Source organism: Choristoneura fumiferana, chromosome 11 (assembly GCF_025370935.1).
Source record: "Choristoneura fumiferana chromosome 11, NRCan_CFum_1, whole genome shotgun sequence".
Taxonomy (NCBI): domain Eukaryota; kingdom Metazoa; phylum Arthropoda; class Insecta; order Lepidoptera; family Tortricidae; genus Choristoneura; species Choristoneura fumiferana.
This window is the reverse complement of record NC_133482.1, coordinates 11,525,987-11,544,864: the sequence shown is the minus strand read 5'-3', so window position 1 is coordinate 11,544,864 and position 18,878 is coordinate 11,525,987. Positions and strand designations below refer to the sequence as shown.

The 18,878-nt window shown below is 36.8% G+C and overlaps 1 protein-coding gene across 2 annotated transcripts in view; it reads right to left on the bottom strand.

The window, feature by feature from the left end:
* sas (stranded at second transmembrane protein) overlaps positions 1-18,872 on the bottom strand; it is a 71,034-nt gene extending 52,162 nt beyond the window's left edge. For both annotated transcript variants that reach the window (XM_074094559.1, XM_074094560.1), the window contains exon 1: positions 18,781-18,872. The gene's annotated coding sequence lies outside the window, so the exon portion shown is untranslated. The remainder of the gene's footprint in view (positions 1-18,780) is intronic.
* Positions 18,873-18,878: the final 6 nt, after the last annotated feature.

Sequence of the window (18,878 nt, the reverse complement as noted above, 5' to 3'; positions counted from 1 at the left end):
TGTGTCGGAGCATTGTTTGGGAGACGTAATCAATTTGAGCGCCGTTACTTGCCTAGTTAGCATTGGTTTGCATATTTGAGCTGTGACTTATGACGTTGGTCCACTTCGCGACTCCATCAGTAATCTGGGTGGGTTTGAGTCCTAAATTATGACCTAGTACTCAGCGGAGCACCAAATAATCATAAAATTTATATCAAAGAATAATGACGATATTTAATTTCCTTACACCTCTCCGTTAATCAAGGTTGCCTGGAAGAGATCGCTCTAAAACGATGAGGCTAACCCTTTCTGACTTGCGTATTATGGTATATTCGATAAAGAGTCATTTGCTCCAATTTAATAGTTATAACATAAAACTGATTAGATATTTTTTTAGATAATAAAGGACAAAAAATTAACACGCTTTAATTTAAAATTATCTTGAAATAGGTACCTAATTATATTCATAACGAAATCAGTAAAATTCATGAGACTAAGTCGAGTGAAGCTCCGGTTCTGCATAATTAAGGAGTTTTCCAAGCTTGAAGCAGTTCTAAGCTAACCTAACCCATCCTAAATAGGATCTCAACATAAGCAACGCACTTTGCTCGCTAAGATTTTGATGATCACTAAAAACATTTTGAAGAAAAGAGACAAGAAATGAGCAAAATGGAGGAATATTGATGAAGAGGTCTGGACCCACGAAAAGTAACGTAAGAGTAGGCAGTAAGTTTTACTACAAGTGACATAGAATCTGACTCATCATCATCATCATCAGCCTATAGCAGTCCACTGCTGGACATAGGCCTCCCCAAAGAGCGCCATTGCGCCCTGTCCTCGGCTAGACGCATCCAGCTTCTACCAGCAGCCGTCCGCAGATTGTCACTCCACCTGGCCGGAGGGCGTCCTAGACTAAGTTTGCCAAGACGCGGTCTCCAATCAAGAACTTGTTTACTCCAGCGGTTGTCGGTTCTTCGACAGATATGACCAGCCCACTGCCACTTCAACTTGATAATTCTCTGAGCTATATCGATGACCTTAGTTCTGACTAATCTAGAATCTTACTAGCTTATTTTATCATTACATTCATCACAATATAAGCCGTAGGACGTCCACTGCTGGACATAGGCTTCCCCCATAGATCTCTAGTTGTTTCGGTTGTAAGCGGCCTGCATCCACTGTGAACCCGTGGCTTACACCATGTCATCCGTTAATCTCGTTTTGGTGAAGGTCCTACGTTACGCTTGCCGATCCGCGGTCTCCATTCGGGAACACTACCTACCTAGCTAGATACCTAGAACTATCTTGCTTAATACAGCAATATTGCCTGTGCGTAGTAGCCATATACGGATCCGGTACGTCACGTTATATCGCTAAGTGTCAAAATCGTCAAGATCCGTATCATCAACCATTGAGGAGCGCAAGCGGAGCGCAACAAGTTAGCCGACTTTTGCGAAATCATCTCATTGTCTCCACGTTGCTATACCTACACTTCAAAATAACCATAATAACTATACTTAAAGGTTCACAATACGATGAAGATGCCGCATGTCGGAGTTGCGTACTATCAAAAATTTGCCAACTGTACTGCAATATAAATACATGTTTACACTTACACACGCAACCACACATATTTTTCTACAGATTATTTTATACGCTCACACTTTTCCTACAGACTTTACAATAAAATATGTAGGAAAAGTATGTGTATAATTGTATAAAGTAAGTGTACCTGAAGATGTATATTGCAATGGCACAAGTTGAAAACATAAACATATTTTTTTCCGCGACTGTATGCGGGAGTAATTGGGTCAATCAACTATTTTACCGACACTTTGGGCGTCTCCTGCGTTACCAAAATTGTCTCTGGCGTTACCAAAAAATCGTACTTCCAACAAGATATTTCACGGTTTAATAGGTTGAACTTACGTAGGATGGCATGTATTCATGTACACCATCTATTTAATTACAGAAAAAACATGTTTACTTACAAAAATCTGCAATTTTTTGAAAAATGTCGCGAACAGATTAGTGTCGGTAAAAAAGTTGATTGACCCAATTTCGATGTTAAGGTTAAGGCTTTTATTGGTTTTAGGTGCCTACACGAAATTGAAAGTTCGTTTCGTTTTTTTTATGAAAATAAAACAGTTTGGATATTGGATGAACATAATACTTACTAAGTGAATAGTTTAAAAACTTGAATAGCAAGTAAAGAATCAAATTGACCATGAAACTCATTCACACGTAGCTAACGCAAAAGCTAAAAACCTGCTAAATACTAACAATAAAAGTAAGTTCAATTCTAAGTTCGTTATGTATGCCTGAGTGCGGTTCCCATCTCATTGCGTAAGGCGGCCTTGGTAACCAGGGGTCAATAGGGTCCGACAAGCCGAAGCTTTTGGACATTCATAAGCGTTTGATATTATTATTAGCTTATTTAAATAACTAGCAACACCGAATTAAAGAACTTTAGGGGCCACCTCCGAGTAGGCACTTGTAGCTACCAGTCAAAATCTTTTATAGCGACATCGAAGGGACACCAATATTCACCACGCATTTCTGTCACACGGTATAAGACGAGGGTAGAAAGAGATGGCAAATGCGATCGCGAACATCAGTGCGTTAGAGTTAGACAATACAGCCTCTGCTTGAAGTTGGTACCTACTTGTGTTCAATTTGCAAGAATAAGTTAATTTAGATACCTATGTTTGTGTCAGTCATGTGTCAGCCACTTTTGTATTTCAACTCCAAATTTGTTAGGTACTTTTACGGTTATCCCGTGGAAACCATATCGAAAATACAAGCTGAGACATGGATGCACAGAAAAACCAGAAAAAGGGACCAGCGCTGGGAATCATTATTTAATTGCTTTTTACAGTTATCCCGTGAAAACCATATCGAAAATACAAGCTGAGACATGGATGCACAGAAAAACCAGAAATAGGGACCAGCGCTGGGAATCATTATTTGATTGCTTAGTAGCGACCTCTTGTCTGGGTGAGTAATCAATATGCGAGTGTGAGTCCTCGCTCTACTAAGTTGTTTCCACCTGAACTGTGCTGAGCGAGGATAGGTCAAAGCGTTTCTATTGGTTCACAAGAAACACACTCTTCCCAGCGCATCCTCGCACACCTCTGGTGGAAACGCAACCTTACTGTCAGAACTCATTTAATTTGCCGATTGTACAAAAATGTCCGGTCTCTTAATCATAATCAAACGCTTGCAAAAAGTTACTTTATTAGTAAAATGACGAAATCTACCCACGATTTGTAAGTTGTTGAACTAAGGGGTTATTGTTTGGGTACGGTGGCTATGGGAACGCGTCGGCACAAATTGCCGTGGGTTTGTCATGCGATGCAATAGCTTTGAATATTTAAATACCGTTATCCATTGCGTGTTTCGTTTATTTGTATGGTTCTTTATTTTGAAGTAAATAAGAAAGTTTTCTATCACGAAGTTCGGTAAGGGTGGTATGGTTTGGAGGACATGTCGTGTCTCACTTGGCTCGACTTTTTAGTGATACATTGCGTTGTTGTCATATTGTTTTTATATGCTAAGGCCTTTTAGAACTTACATGTTCATTCGTTGATCAAAGTTCCATAATAAAATGAAGATTAAAAAAAAAGATATCTGATACGATATTGGCGTTCTTGGCTCGACTTAAAGGATTATTTATCTGTACCTACTGTAATAAAAAGGCATCTTTTTCACAAAAAGTTAATGACGGTAGAAGACAAGTTTTAGGGAATTATATACTGAAGGGTGACGAAATTTTTAAATGAGAGGGAAGGTTAGAGGTGATTGGAATACAGATTAGTCGAAGGCTTGCCCTACTGCATATTGATTAAAATAGAATAAGTTCTATTTCTTTCTAAACTGTAACCGAATTTTTTCTTTTGCCGTGCCGTGCCCGGTTTTAAAAAAGGACGGACCCATCTTTTCCCGTGGGTGATAAAGGCGACTAAGGGACCTTAACAGGCCCCTTTTCCCACTGGGCACACTGGGCACGTGCCCAGGGCCCCGCGATGCATTGGGGCCCCCAAGTCCCCACTCCTTTACCAAACGATAACCGATAGCTACTCCACTCTCGCCTGAAAATCAGGCTTACCGAATGCAGCATGTTGTTTGTGCCCAGGGCCTCTAATAAGTGAAAAAGGGCCCTGGACCTGATGTGGAAGTGACAGCAGCTATTTATTTCCCACACAAACTCCGGACTCCAGAAATTTCTCAAGTAAATCAACATAAAGCTCGTCTACTTAAACTTCAGACTACGACCAGAAGACCCCACTCCACTATTTCCTATAGAAAATCGCCATGAAAGTTTGCTACTGGACGACAACCAACGATTAAGACCAATCTATCAAGTGTGCACTGACTTGGAAGAATATATCTTTCATATTGTGTGTGTTGCCAGTGATGACATCGGATCTGAGACGTGGTCGCTAACAGTGAGACTCATGAGGAAGCTTAAAGTCACCCAGAGGGCTATGGAGAGGGCAATACTCGGGGTTTCTTTGCAGGATAGAATCAGAAATGATTGCGAAACGAAGAGGCAGTGGGCGGGCACATTGTTCGCAGGACTGACGGCCGATGGGATCAGAAGGTTCTCGAATGGCGTTCGCGGACCAGGAGACGAGCTGTGGGTAGGCCTCCAACAAGATGGAGCGACGACCTGGTTAAGGTCGCGGGATCGCGATGGATGCGGAAAGCACAATACTGGTCTGAGTGGAGAGCCTTGGGGGAGGCCTATGTACAGCAGTGGACGTCTTTCGGCTGACATAATGATCTTCCATCTTCTGAAGTACCTTTACTCTACACCACAAACACGTTCAAGATAGCAACATATCTAAGACAATATTACCTTCATGCAGTACACTCTACCATCAGCTCCCACATAAATCAACAAATGTTTCAGACCAAACTATCACCAGCACACAAACCACTGACACGTTTCGAACTCTAATAGGAGTTAATTGTGTTGCATTATCATGAACTAAGCCCTGGGAAACAATAGTAATGTTTACAATTTGTATTGATTGTAAATTGAAGCGTCTGTTTTGTATTTCGGTTAGAAAGAATGTAGGTGCTAATAAAACTAGAGTTACTGTACGTACGGATAACTACGCACTTTTGGCGTTTACCCGGCTCATTAATATAGCTTAGTGAGACATCAAATAAATTTAAAAATAAACTACCTAAGTCAAATAACCTTAGGTACCTTCCTCAAGGTTTCTTATTCCTTATGGATGTTTATTTTTTAACCGACTTCAAAAAAAGGAGGAGGTATTAATTCGGTTGTATATTTTTTTCTAACGGAAAGTGTGCCTTCCCAAAAAAAAACAAAGCGGGTTATAAAAATGAAAAAGTTCTGTAGTTGACATAAAAAAATGACGACCGGATGGCCAAGTGGTTGGAGAACCTGACTACGAAGCTGAGGTTCTGGGTGCGATTTCCGGCCGGGGCAGATATTTGTATGAATAATACGAATGTTTGTTCTCTGGTCTTGGATGTTCAATATATATTTAAGTATGTATTTATCTATATAAGTATGTTTATCCGTTGCCCAGTATCCATAGTACAAGCTTTGCTTAGTTTGGGACTAGGTGAATTGGTGTGAAGTGTCCCATGATATTTTTATTAATGAAAACAATTTGAGAACGTTACTATTTAATTGCTTTAGTAGAAACGATGCCCAGATTATACTTTTGGTTGGTACAAGTACTTGCATAGTTATCCAAACAATGTACATAATTAATAAGTATACATATTATGTTTATTCTTCATACGCAATCTTCAATTATTATATAAATCAATAATTATTTAGCTTTAAATAAATTAATATCATTTGGGACACTTGACACCAATTGACCTAGTCCCAAACTAAGCAACGCTTGTACTATGGATACTGGGCAACGGATAAACATACTTATATAGATAAATACATACTTAAATACATATTGAACATTCAAGACCCGAGAACAAACATTCGTATTATTCATACAAGTATCTGCCCCGGCCGAGAATCGAACCCGGAACCTCAAGCTTCGTAGTGAGGTTCTCTAACCACTTGGCTATCCGGTCGTCTGTGAAATATAAATACTATTAGACTTTATGAAACTACATTTTATGATTTCTTGATAGCAGACCCTAAATTTCCGTTTTAAAATAAAAACAAAACTTCACATAGAACATCAACTACTATCACCTATTTACGATGATTCTTTCTTGAACTCCATGTAAAAATTCAGAAAAATAGTATCACTAAGCATTGGAGGACTGTGTTTTTGATTATAGTGATATAGTCCAGATGTGCAGTAGCAGCTGGCCAGAGGGGTCCTGTTATCAGAGATGGCGATAACATCGACTCTACAGAACCCTTTATGCTCGCCCCACCCGCCCACTTGAACCCACAAAGACCATGTTGAACCCAAAACAGCGTCTAATGGTAGTAGTAATGAAAGACACTTTGAAGTCTTGCTCGTAGCGTATGTACAGTCAACTACGAGGAGATCGATACGGTCAAAGTTCCAAAAATATGTATACGGGACTTTATTGAGTTAACTTTGGCTGTATCTTAATCTTTGTAGTTAACTGTACGCTGTAAGGGTTGCGACGTCCAAAAACACAAAAGCCGGACTTGGCGCTTAATTTCGCCGGATATTTTACCCTAAAAACCGGAGAACATTTCATAGTAATAAATCAACAATAACATTTCTGAATTTTTGCTCTCGACGCACGACTTTCGAGTCGTGCGACAGCCAGACAAGAAGCCATACAAAAGCCGAATTGGCCCGACAAGTAAATATTTGGCGGGACGATTCCGTAAAAAGTCAAAAATGTCAGACTAAAGCCGGACATCTGGCAACACTATACGCTGTATCAAGATTTTTACCAATAGATTCCGGCAGGAATTTAGTCAATTCACGGGATTCCGATTCAACTGTCAGATTTTTGGTTCACGCGAATACTGAGGGCAAAGACTTGTTAATAAATAAACAATCTACTTAATGGTACTTAAACCACTTGGATTCCAAACAAGGCCATTAATTACATCATCAGGTCCCTGACCGTGACATCACTGTATAAGCCGAAATGCGCCAGTGAGCAGGTTTCTTGTTACACGTATTTTTGTGAAGCCCTAAATTTACAGCTTAAGTTTAACGACTTTAGAGAGATTTTCACTAAATTGCTGCTCTACACCTTTATTCCTATTATAGCTCGATTCACAAGAGCTGGCACGAATGGATTAAATGAGTGAATGAAATATGAATATGACATGCATCTGTCATTACATACAAAAAATCTAAGTGACATTACTTTCGTTCAATCCATTTTCGTGCCAGCTCTTGTGAATTGACCTGTACATAAAATTAAATTTAACATAGCGAAACCTTTATGGCGTGCAGCTGGCCGAAAAAGAACAAAATTTAAAAAGAAGAACAAAATTCAAAATTATCGGTTCGCTTTTGTTTTTTTTCCGGTGGTTCGTTTTACTACTATTTGGTGAGGAGTATACATGGCAAGTTTGATTTATCCTGAATATAAATAAAGTTGACTGTGTGAAACTACTATTTCACTGAGCTCTTTGTGTTAATAAGGGCTGTCACCTCTGTTTTGAATGTGCGTTGAAAAGACAAACGACAAAGTGATAGATAACGATAAACGAATTAAAGGGTAGAGGGAAGGCAAACAATCATTTATACATTGGTGTCCGTCGAAAAGTGTTAAATACAACGCAATAGTCAACGTTTTAACAGGAAGCTAATTATAACGATAAACAGGTAACTCTGGAATTAACTACTTTTAACTTAATAACTTTTGTCACTCCATACAAACGAATATTAAGTTAACAGAAGCTGAATACACATTTATTAATTTAATTACTCTATTATTTGAGACACGCTTGCTGCTGCAGTGCCACTCTGGAGGGATTTGTAACTACTTATTAACCGCTTAAAGCTCTCTCTTGTAACTTTTACTCCATGATGAGATAATGTTTAACCCAAGCTCTGTTACAAATTAAAAAAAACGAATGATGAACAGAAGCTGATAAGTGCACATTTATGTTTTTATTTTTATTACATTCCATACATTCCAATACCAAGGCTGAATTTAGATATGTATTATACCAGAGCAGTTCAAAATACCGTACGAGTATATTCGGAGAAATCTAGCAAACTCATAGCGAAATTAATGCTGCCCTGATACATGAATCAGTTTGTTACGGTTAACATAATGTTAGTTAGTGAAGATGCGATAAACAATTCAGAAAAGTTACATATATATAATGTTTTTACAAAATAGTAATGTCGTCAACTAATCACAATATATGCGCATTTCATATTAAATTTCAAGTAGGTATGACTACATAATATAGTTTAGTGTATGTTGTTGACGAATACACCTACATGAAACGCTCTTCCTCAATGTATTTATAAAAGCTGTAGACCGTTCGGATCGTAATGTAATACAATAAAAAACAATACTTTAAAGTCCATGGTGTCGGTTTGACTTCAGGTATTCTACCCGCAAAGCAGCCTTACAAGGGACTCGCCTTATAAGTATTTTCTAGCTGACAGAAACATGTGGACAATGTGAGGTTGTGAATTGTTACTGCGAGCCGTTCTGAAGGAGACTATTCTGAAGCTTTATATTTTTTGTCAGTCGCACAAACTGAATCATGTACCTACCAGGGTAGGGTAGGGTGGAACTTTTGCGCTACTAATGGCATGTTGACATTCCATACTTTTGTCAAGGAAATCTTAGCTAAATTGGTTATTTAAAGGTTCCAACCCTGGTACATACAGTCAAGGGCATAAATATCTATACAGACATAGCGTCAAATGTACGTATACGACCTTAAGGTTAGTGGCATAAAGGTGTATAGATATTTTTGACGTCTTGGTAACGTACATATATTTATGCCCTTGACTGTACATGAATCAGTTTGTTCGACTGTATCAGCGCAAATTTCGGGTTAGATTTCTTTAAGAACCCCCGCAGATTACAAACTTTTTATATTGCCAATAGTTTAGTCGGGTTTTTAATCACTATGAAGATAAATATATCGTCACTACTTTAAAAAAAACTCGTATCTTAAATTTATAATTTTTCTAAGTGACGATTAGTGATCGGTCGATTTTATGTCGTCGATTTGAGTATGCATTAGCATTATAACGATAGTGATCGGCAAATAAATGTCGTCGATCTGGGTGTCATTAGTATAGGTTTAAGGGTTAGAGTAAGTTAGTTCCAGTCCTATTTGGTCCTATTTCCATAAATTAAATATTTATTTGGTTATTTAAATTGCATTGACTTTAAAATTTTATTCTTAAATTATTCAATAATATTAAGTTACACGTATTGTATTTCTGACTGCAGCCATTGGATTTTTGAAAAGAAAAATGCATGATTATGACCGTTAAAATTTTAACATTGAATAAGTACCTACTTATTCCTAATATTTTTTATTCTTATTATTATTTATCTACTATCGCTATGCTTAGAGAAAATCCTACTCTGTATTTGAAACGCCAATAATTAACATGTTACAACAGCCGCAGGCGGCGTATCGTAAAGACGAAGCCTACCTCAGCTATAAATAAAATAACTTTTCGCAACTACATGAAAGCAATCTTATGCAAAGGAGTTTGTTTTTATGAAGAAGATACGTAAGTAAGTACTATAGCTCATAGGTAACGATCCCACACAGGAATTAAGTAAGAATAGCAAAAATCCCTAAGTAGTTGCAATAACTAATTGTAATAATTACCTATGTTTTTTTTCCTATGTCTTTTTTGGGTTTTTTGCATGTTTAATTTAATTTTACGACGCATTGTTTTTACTACTGTATAAATGCTGTAATTATTTTTGAAAATATAGAAATAACAGTTTCGCCTTTCGTACAGGTTAAGTATTTTCATACTCGTACTCATCTACTGACATGGATATCTTTGCCACCATTAAAAAAAAACTTTTTCGCTGTCTGTGATTGTTGTTGACTGGAAAAGTTTTAAACCACGTAACTATATTTTTAAACCGCACCAATTTTTAAATCGATTCGATCACTAGAAGTGGATGAAACTCGATTTGCAAGTTTAATAAAAGCTTATTAAAATCTGCAGTTTTACTGCTCTGGCTGATTATAAACATGTCTTCACTAGAGCTAATATCCGCAACACGTCGGCATTTGCATGTGAATCCTGTCGCTGTGTTGACGATCATTGCTGCACGAGACGCATGCTGATTTTGCAGTTACCGGCTCTTATGTAATATAAATACGGTTTTTACCTGTCGTGAACCAGGATACAGGTTCGAGCTCATCTTGTTGATTAGTTCAGGGAAAATTTAACATTAATAATAATACAAATGTACCAATCATAAAAAAGTAATAATCAAGTTTTTCTTACGAAATGTATCCGGAATTCATTTCAGCCAACGGGCCATTTTAGAGAATTTTGAATTTAGATTGATCAATGTTTCTATGGGATCATTCATATTAAGTAGGTAGGTAGGCATCTAAACAGCTAATGGGGGTAGGGGATCTTTGCTTATTTTTGATAGTACGAGGGACGGACGGTCTAGATTGTGATTATTACAGTAATATAAAAATAATAACAATAATAAAATTTATTTATTCAGATAACTAGGATCCATCATTTGTTAGTAGGTATAACTTAAACATGTAATGTGCATATACTTATATTATAGTAGGATATAAATTAATTATTTATAAGACTTGAAAACTTGTTCTCGAGAATAACACCTTAGAAACTTGAACAGATTAAAAATACAATAAAAGTACCTACCACTGTTTTCGTAAGTATGCCCTGGGGTTAGAAATATGCTTACTTTTGCTGACGAAGGGGTGAGGCGAAATCATGAGTTACCCTTACATTTAGCCGTTTTCGAAGTACATGCTTAATATAATGCGTCTAAAACACCATTTAAAAAAAAAAGATTATTTGGTGCTCAACCACTGAACTAAATATTCTAGGTGTGTTTTTGTAATACTGTTGCATGTCTGTTTTTTTTCCAATGTTTCTTTAAATATTCTGACGAGTTATAACTTATAACCCAACAAACCATAACATAATCCTCACTCATATATTTTAAAAATACGAGTATGTTTGATTGTTTGTACTGAAAGTACTGAATCAATCGTGAAGAAATTTGGTATGGATACATACCTACATGGGAAGGTTTTTTCCTAGAAAATTGTATATTCCCGCAGACGCGCATTATTTGCAGACGAGAAGCCGGCAGCATCTAATTAACTGATAATGCCATTTCATTTCCATAATTAATTTAGCTATAATTGCTTTGGCAAAACCCCTGATTGATTTTCCTCGACTGTATGTCAGTGTGGTCAACAGTGTCAAGTTAATCACCCACAATACCTACTGACTTTTAAAAATAGCCCAGTAATACTGGAATATTTATTTACGTCAGTGCTTATCAGTCGCAGACGCATCGTCTGAGTAGTACTTGCAAATATGCAATATTATTATAATAATATATGTAGTTTTATTATTTAGAATGAAGTTTAAGTTATCCTTAATTTTACTAGCTTCATTTGAGTGTCAGTGCTTACTCTATAAAATTAAACAAATCATGTTGGTGGCGACGACCGGATGGCCAAGTGGGTAGAGAACCTGACTACGAAGCTTGAGGTCCCGGGTTAGATTCTTTATTTGTATGAATAATACCAATGTTTGTTCTCCCGAGTTCCGTTCTCTCTTGGATGTTTAATATGTATTTAAATATGTATTTATCCATATAAATATGTTTATCCGTTGCCTAGTATCCATAGTACAAGCTTTGCTTAGTTTGGGACTAGGTGAATTGGTGTCAAGTGTCACATGATATTTATTTATTTATTAATATGGTCAAAGTTCCTACTATGAAAAACCCCAATGCAATTAAAAATAATCCAAAGATGACTGAATCACATTTTTAAAATTTGTGTACCGATTAAAATGTTACGAAATCTCATTTAATTTTATAAGTATTTTAAAAGTACTATCTCGCGAAACAGAGACTGGAGTGGCGCAGCTCTGTAAATAAGGCTGTTGTAAGTTTTTAGGCCCATCACCTGGATGCCAAACGTCTTGTTATAAAGACCCGCCGGAGACCTTCCTACACTTATACATGTAATGATAGTGGTCACTTACATTGCACGCCCTGTTAACAAAGAGTGGCTTTGCCAGCCATACTCGGGCACATAATAAACAAACCTAAAGTATAAAAGTTTGTGAATATGTGTTTTTTTAGGTACTCCTTCACGCTAAAACTTCTGGACCGATTTGTATGAAATTTAGTATGTAGATAACGGGACATCTGGAATACCATATAGGGTACTTTTATCCCGATATTCCAAGGGAATCGGGATAGAATCGGAATCTCAACCGCTGGGTTTAGAGTCTTGAATTAAATTTGGCACAGTTGTTTTTAGTGCAACGTGAGTGAAGACCACGATATAATTTTTGGGAATTAAACTGTTTAATTTAATATTTTACGCACGCAAAGACGCGGGTAAACACTGGTGTCTTTATAAATTGAAAGAGTAAAGCCGCATTCACACCGCGTTGTGTTGTGATGCTCTCTATCTCTCTATCTCTATAGCTTTGATGCGACACAACACAAGCCGTCACAACACACTGCATCAGATAAATGTGAACGCAACCATATAAATGTATGAAACCGATACCATTCTGATGCGTAACGACACAACACGACAAACAAATGTGAATGCGGATTTAGGAGTAAAAACCAATCTCCACAGTGTTGAGAAACATGGCACGGCCCTATTTCTCTTTAGTTCTAAGCTAGAGCTTCAATTCTCACGCCTGCCAGTATAGCTTGTGAAATACCAATCAATTTACCCAGATTTTAACCATAAAAACATAGGAATATGGTCTAAACTTGTTTGTGTGCAAAACAGAAGTGGTTATGGTTGTCGGCACGAATCTAACAGTTTTTTTGCGGATGTTTATGAAGTCATGGCTGATTAACCACTGTTTTCATTTCTAGGTAATCGAATATATTTCATTCGAACTGCAATTAGACGATAAGTTATTTTTTTTGTATTATAGTTTTGTTTTAAGTTTAGTTTTCCGTGCATAAGTTTTGTATGATTGTTTTAAAACACTAGCTAAGACGTAGCTGAATACTACTGAATACTCACCATTTTTATGTAATTTTAAATGTTCTGAAATAAAGATATTTTATTTTATTGAATCAGGCGTTACTTAGCGGAACTGCATGAACACGCATAATTTGCATAAGCTTAGATATCGTAAGGTCGCGGGTGAGCAAGGAAATTCTTTCAGTTCATTGATATTTTATTTTATTTTTATTTAAAATATTTTTATAATTAATTACAAAATAAAACAAAATTTATGAAAAAAAAATTAGACAACACTAAGTAGTTACTTATATTAATATCAATTTTCTATTCTTATTATCCTACTGTTATATATAAGAAAGTTTGTAAAGGCGTTCGTTACTCAATCATGCAATACTTAATATGAACAGATTTATTTAGTTGGATTTTAGTAAGAAGATTCCTATCTAAGTCCTCTAAGACTATATAAGTCCTGAGGATGGATGTAGAGTAGGTACAATACAATACAATAAAAATAATCTTTATAGCACACCACAAGTCAGCACAAGAATTTTATATTGACGCAAAATTCAGGGTAGACAATAGGCGGTCTTATCGCTTAAAAGCGATCTCTTCCAGACACCCATTTAGAGTAGTTTTTATTCTGGAGAATACTTCACGGATGTCACGAGCACTTGCTAGTTAATATTAGGTATAAAATTAGCTGTTACTCACGTCTTTGCCTTGAAACTATATTTTTTAATTTTTACGGAATGAGTGTACACTTTTAAGTCAAGGGGGGCTGCTAGGAAATTCGAAAATCGAAGTTCGTATCGTACCGTCCTTCTCACTCGTATTAAATAATATTAGCGTGAGCGGGACGGCAAGATACAAAGTTCGAATTTTGCACTTCGTAGTATAGGGCCAGAGGGCCTACTCCGAAGTTTGAAAATCGAAGTTCGTATCGTACCGTCCCTCTCGCTCTCGTATTTATAAGTGTCTGATGGACCGAACGACACAAACTTCGATTTTCGAATTTCGTAGGTATCACAGACTCACAGTTATTCGTGTACCTACCAGTAAATGAGTCAAGATTCTCCGTTTCATGTCTTATATCTAATTAAAAAGATCATCCAACAATAACCATTGGATAATTTACGAGTGCACTTAACGACCGGCGTACATTAACTTTACTTAATTAAAAACTAGTCTATTTTCTTATGACCATACGGTACAGAGAAAAAGTGGTATGTGTTACAGCGGAAAGTGTCAGAATAACTTACGTGTGTGTGAGTAACGGAACTCATGAGTCGCAGAATCATCGCTACGGCTGCTTTTACTTTTGTCTATTTATGTTTCGTTTCAAACAAATGAAGCGAAGGGTACTTTCCAAACTAATTCAGTAGACATATCGAAAAATTATGGGGAATCGGAAAACATTCCGTTAATGGAACTATTGCAGGTTATTTGGGGACACACTTGGAAGACTATTCTCATTTTTGGACCGCGGGGAAACCTTGGATATTTTGCTTTGTTTCTTGTACTGAACACATTAATTTCAATGTAACTTCCATTTACTTAGTCTGTAAATTTCTTCACACTATGACACACTGTGTTGTATCATTTAGATGTAACTCTACATTAAATACATTTAGAAGCTAAACTAAACATGAATAATGTTGGTTGTATGTTAGGTTAGTTCTAAATAATTTAGGTCATATCGAAGCACTAAGTATGTCAAGCAAGGCCGAATGGTGAAAAAATTATTAGACTTCGCCCTCGATTTTAGCTCTGACTATATATTTATGTAGATTGTCAATAGCCTTAATATATATTGCAAATTTTATAAACAGGGTCAAGATAGAGTAGCGTTTATTATAAACAGGGTAAAGATAGAGCAATGTTTATTATTCATTACTTACACTTACATTACATTCGTAGTTATTTACGTACACTATAGTTCTAATATTACAATACAGTGAATCTTATTGAATACCATCATAACAAAGTAAGCAATACAGAAAATAGAGGTACATAGAGAAAGGTTTCCAATAGGCGTCCTTAACGCATCAGAGCAATCTCTTCCAGGCGACTTTTACAATGCAAATAAGTAAGGAATAGATAAATAAATAAATATCACGGGACAATTCACACCAATTGACCTAGTCCCAAAGTAAGCTTAGCAAAGCTTGTGTTATGGGTACTAAGCAACGGATAAATATAATTATATAGATATAGATACATACTTAAATACATATTAAACACCCAAGAACCGAGAACAAACATTCGTATTTTTCATACACATATCTGCCCCCACACGGGAATCGAACCCGGGGCCTCAAGCTTCGTAGTCAGGTTCTCTAACCACTAGGCCTGGTCGTCTAATAGGGAATAGATAAATAAATAATAAGGAATAGATAAATTTACTAACTACGGTTTTTATATTTATTATGTCGAGTAATAAATCTAAATCTAGACCTAGGATTTTGAGAGATGGCATCAGATGGTACAACATTCATTGCTTGCTATGGCTCAAATAGGGCTAACTTAGCGCAAAGAAGGAATTTAAAGGGTGTGCAAAATAAATATGCAATGGTGTGATGAATATTTATCAATTTTAAGACAATGATAACGTAGGAGGTTAAGATATATATGTAGTGATGCAATTCGAGAGAAAACTTTTGTGACTCATTCAGCAGAATACCCCAAGGCAATCGAGCGTCCTTTTGAGGTTATCCGGTTCAGTTTTCGGTCGTTCTTATGTTGTTAGTAAAGAAAGTCTATATTACTTATGAATTAATTCAAAAGGTGTCACATTTGACGATAATTCGATAAGAGCGGATTTTATTTGGTATTGAGCAAGTTGGTATTGATGTTAGCCTAGAAAGTTTAGCGGGTTGTGTGTGAAGAATTCGTTTATCGCTATTTCGCAGGAACTATATAAATCCGGGATAAAAGTATCCTATCTGTAAATTAAGGTTATATAATAACTGTTTGCCTAAATCCATGAGGCCTTTATTGAGTGATTAAGTGATAAACAGCCAAACAATCAAATATCTTCACAAACTTTCTCGTTTATAATATTAGTAGGATAGAATGGGATATCTAACAAAATGTATGAATAATCTAAATAAATAAATATTATTATTATTATAGAGCCCGAGCGTGAGTACCTATGTAGATATCACAGTTTTCAATAAAAAAAACAGCTACTTAACGAAATCATTTTAGATATGCTGTATTTGAACAGCAATGTTTATATTATATTTATTATTATGTTTTGTTTGTTTGTTTTAGTTTAGGTTAGCTTGAAAGATCCCTTTTAGAGATAAGTTCGCCTTTGTACTCTTTTTGTTTTGTTGTTTTCTTATGTATTATTTTTTGATTTTATGTATAATAAAGTATTTTACTCATAGTCAAAATACCACAAACGGGACTTATCACGCTAACACGCACGAGTAATATTTACCTCGACGTTTCGACCACATTACAGTGGCCGTGCTCACGAGTAAACTGAAGTGTGGGGTGTCAAGTCTGTCTAGCAGCGCGAGTCCTTCGAACTACCCGCACTTGATCACAAATAGGACCGGCACTCGTATCACGAACTACCCGCACTTGGTCATTTTTAATTGTCACCCCATCACACCGACACACAACACTAACAACGTCCGATCGTCCCTCAGAACATTCATCCCGAAGCCGACACTTATTTATAACACTTGACACACCGCACTTCAGTCTACTCGTGACCACGGCCACGTTATGTGGTCGAAACGTCGAGGTAAATATTACTTGTGTGTTAGCGTGAGAAGTCCCGTTTGTGGTATTTTGACTCAGAGTCATGGATGTTCTACGTAGGTTTTTTTTTTATTTTAGTACCTATGTTTATCCGTTGCCCAGTATCCACAGTGCAAGCTTAACTCAGTTTGGGATTAAGTCAATTAGTGTAAATTGTCCCATGATATTTAGGTATTATTATTGCGTAATTGGGCCCACGGTGTCAATTAAGAAGTTCGTTCATCAAGAGACGCAATCGCAAAGTGTATAACGTGTGTACGTGGGTGCATTATCTAAAGGTGTTAAGTAAGATGGATTAATTTTGAATGGCGCCTTGGCCCCGTCCAGTCTTATGCATACGTACGTGGGTTTGATTAATTTGAACATTTGATGTACACTCTAATAAATAGGCATTTGCAGGTGGTAGGACCTTGTGAAAGATCCGCCCGGATTGCTACTACCATCTTACTCGCTAATCCTGCCGTGAAGCAGCAGTGCTTGCACTGTTGTGTTTCGGCGTGGAGAGTACGACAACCGGTGAAATTACTGGCACTTGAGGTATCCCATCTTAGGCCTCAAGGTTGGCAACGCATCTGCAATATCCCTGGTGTTGCAGATGTTAATGGGCGGTGGTGATCTCTTACCATCAGGGGACCCACTTGCTCGTTTGCCATCCAGTCGAATAAAATAAAAACTTGAACTGTTCAAAACGAATGAATCAATTGCTCTTATCATAAGCAGCTGCGATATCTATAGGAACCGACTTTATTTGACGAGCCTATAGCCCAGTGGCAGTGGTTAAAGAACATGGGTTCAATCCCCGCTCGGAGCAGATATTTATTGTATGAAAAATACGAATGTTTGTTTTCGAGTTTTGGGTGTTTGTTATGTATTAAAGAATTTATCTATCTATTTAAGTATGTTTATCCGTTGTTTAGTACCCATAACACAAACTTTGCTTGCTTTGGGACTGGGACAATTGTTGTGAATTGTCCCGTGTTTTTTTATTCGTGCAATCAAAACTTGAACTTTAAGTTAAAAAGAACTGAATCCCTTGTTCTATCACAAGCAGCTACGATATTTACTTAATTAAGACAACGTACCTACATTGTTAAATCATTTACCAACAGTGAATACATAGCACGAGCATAGCACACTTTTAGCATACTTTTAGTAAAGATGATAAAAGTTCGTGTAAATATTTTTAAGTTTTTCTTCAGTTGCGAACTGTACACCTACTATTTATTACCTGTGACTAAGCTATTGTTTATGGTTAACTACCCTTGGTACCCTACTTTATAAAAAACTGTCACAATATTCCCATCCAATAATGACAATTCCGCTCAAGGGATGTTATTAAAGAACACGTGCTGCTTAATGTTTACATTTAATTGTGTCAACGGAGTTACTTTTCACTAGATTATTTTTGGGGAAATAGTTTAACTATGTTACGAAAACGTTACACCCCAATATTGTACCTTGGGGTAAAACCACCGCTTCGAACGTTCAAGACGACGGAGCGAGTCAGAATTAGACGAGAAGTGATTCGTTGAACTCTATTGTAGGCCGCCGTTTGTCCGTATCCTCCGTTTTTTGCCGAAACTCGCTTTTAAACTAACGGTCTTCATAGCAAAAGTTATTGCAGTCCAATGTTAACAATTTCGTGAATTACTTGAAAGTTGATTGAAGTTCTGCAATCAATGTTGTTGCTAATTACCAATTAGTAGGAATGGATTAGTAGTTCACAGAAAGCCGCGGTAAGCTAGAAAAAAAAACATGATGCATCTCAATTAAAAACAGCTTAAGTTGCTAACGCCAAACACAGGGCATGGTGTACATCACATAGACGAAGATGGCAGTGAGAGGCATCTAACAGCCTAAATGGCGGCAACGCGTCCAAACGCTAAAAACAAACATACCCGATCTAATCAACACTGGCACAATCCTCGCACTGTGGCACTCACAAAAACACTCGCGTTAGCAAAGTTCGTTTCTACGGTAAATGTTTTGTACGTAA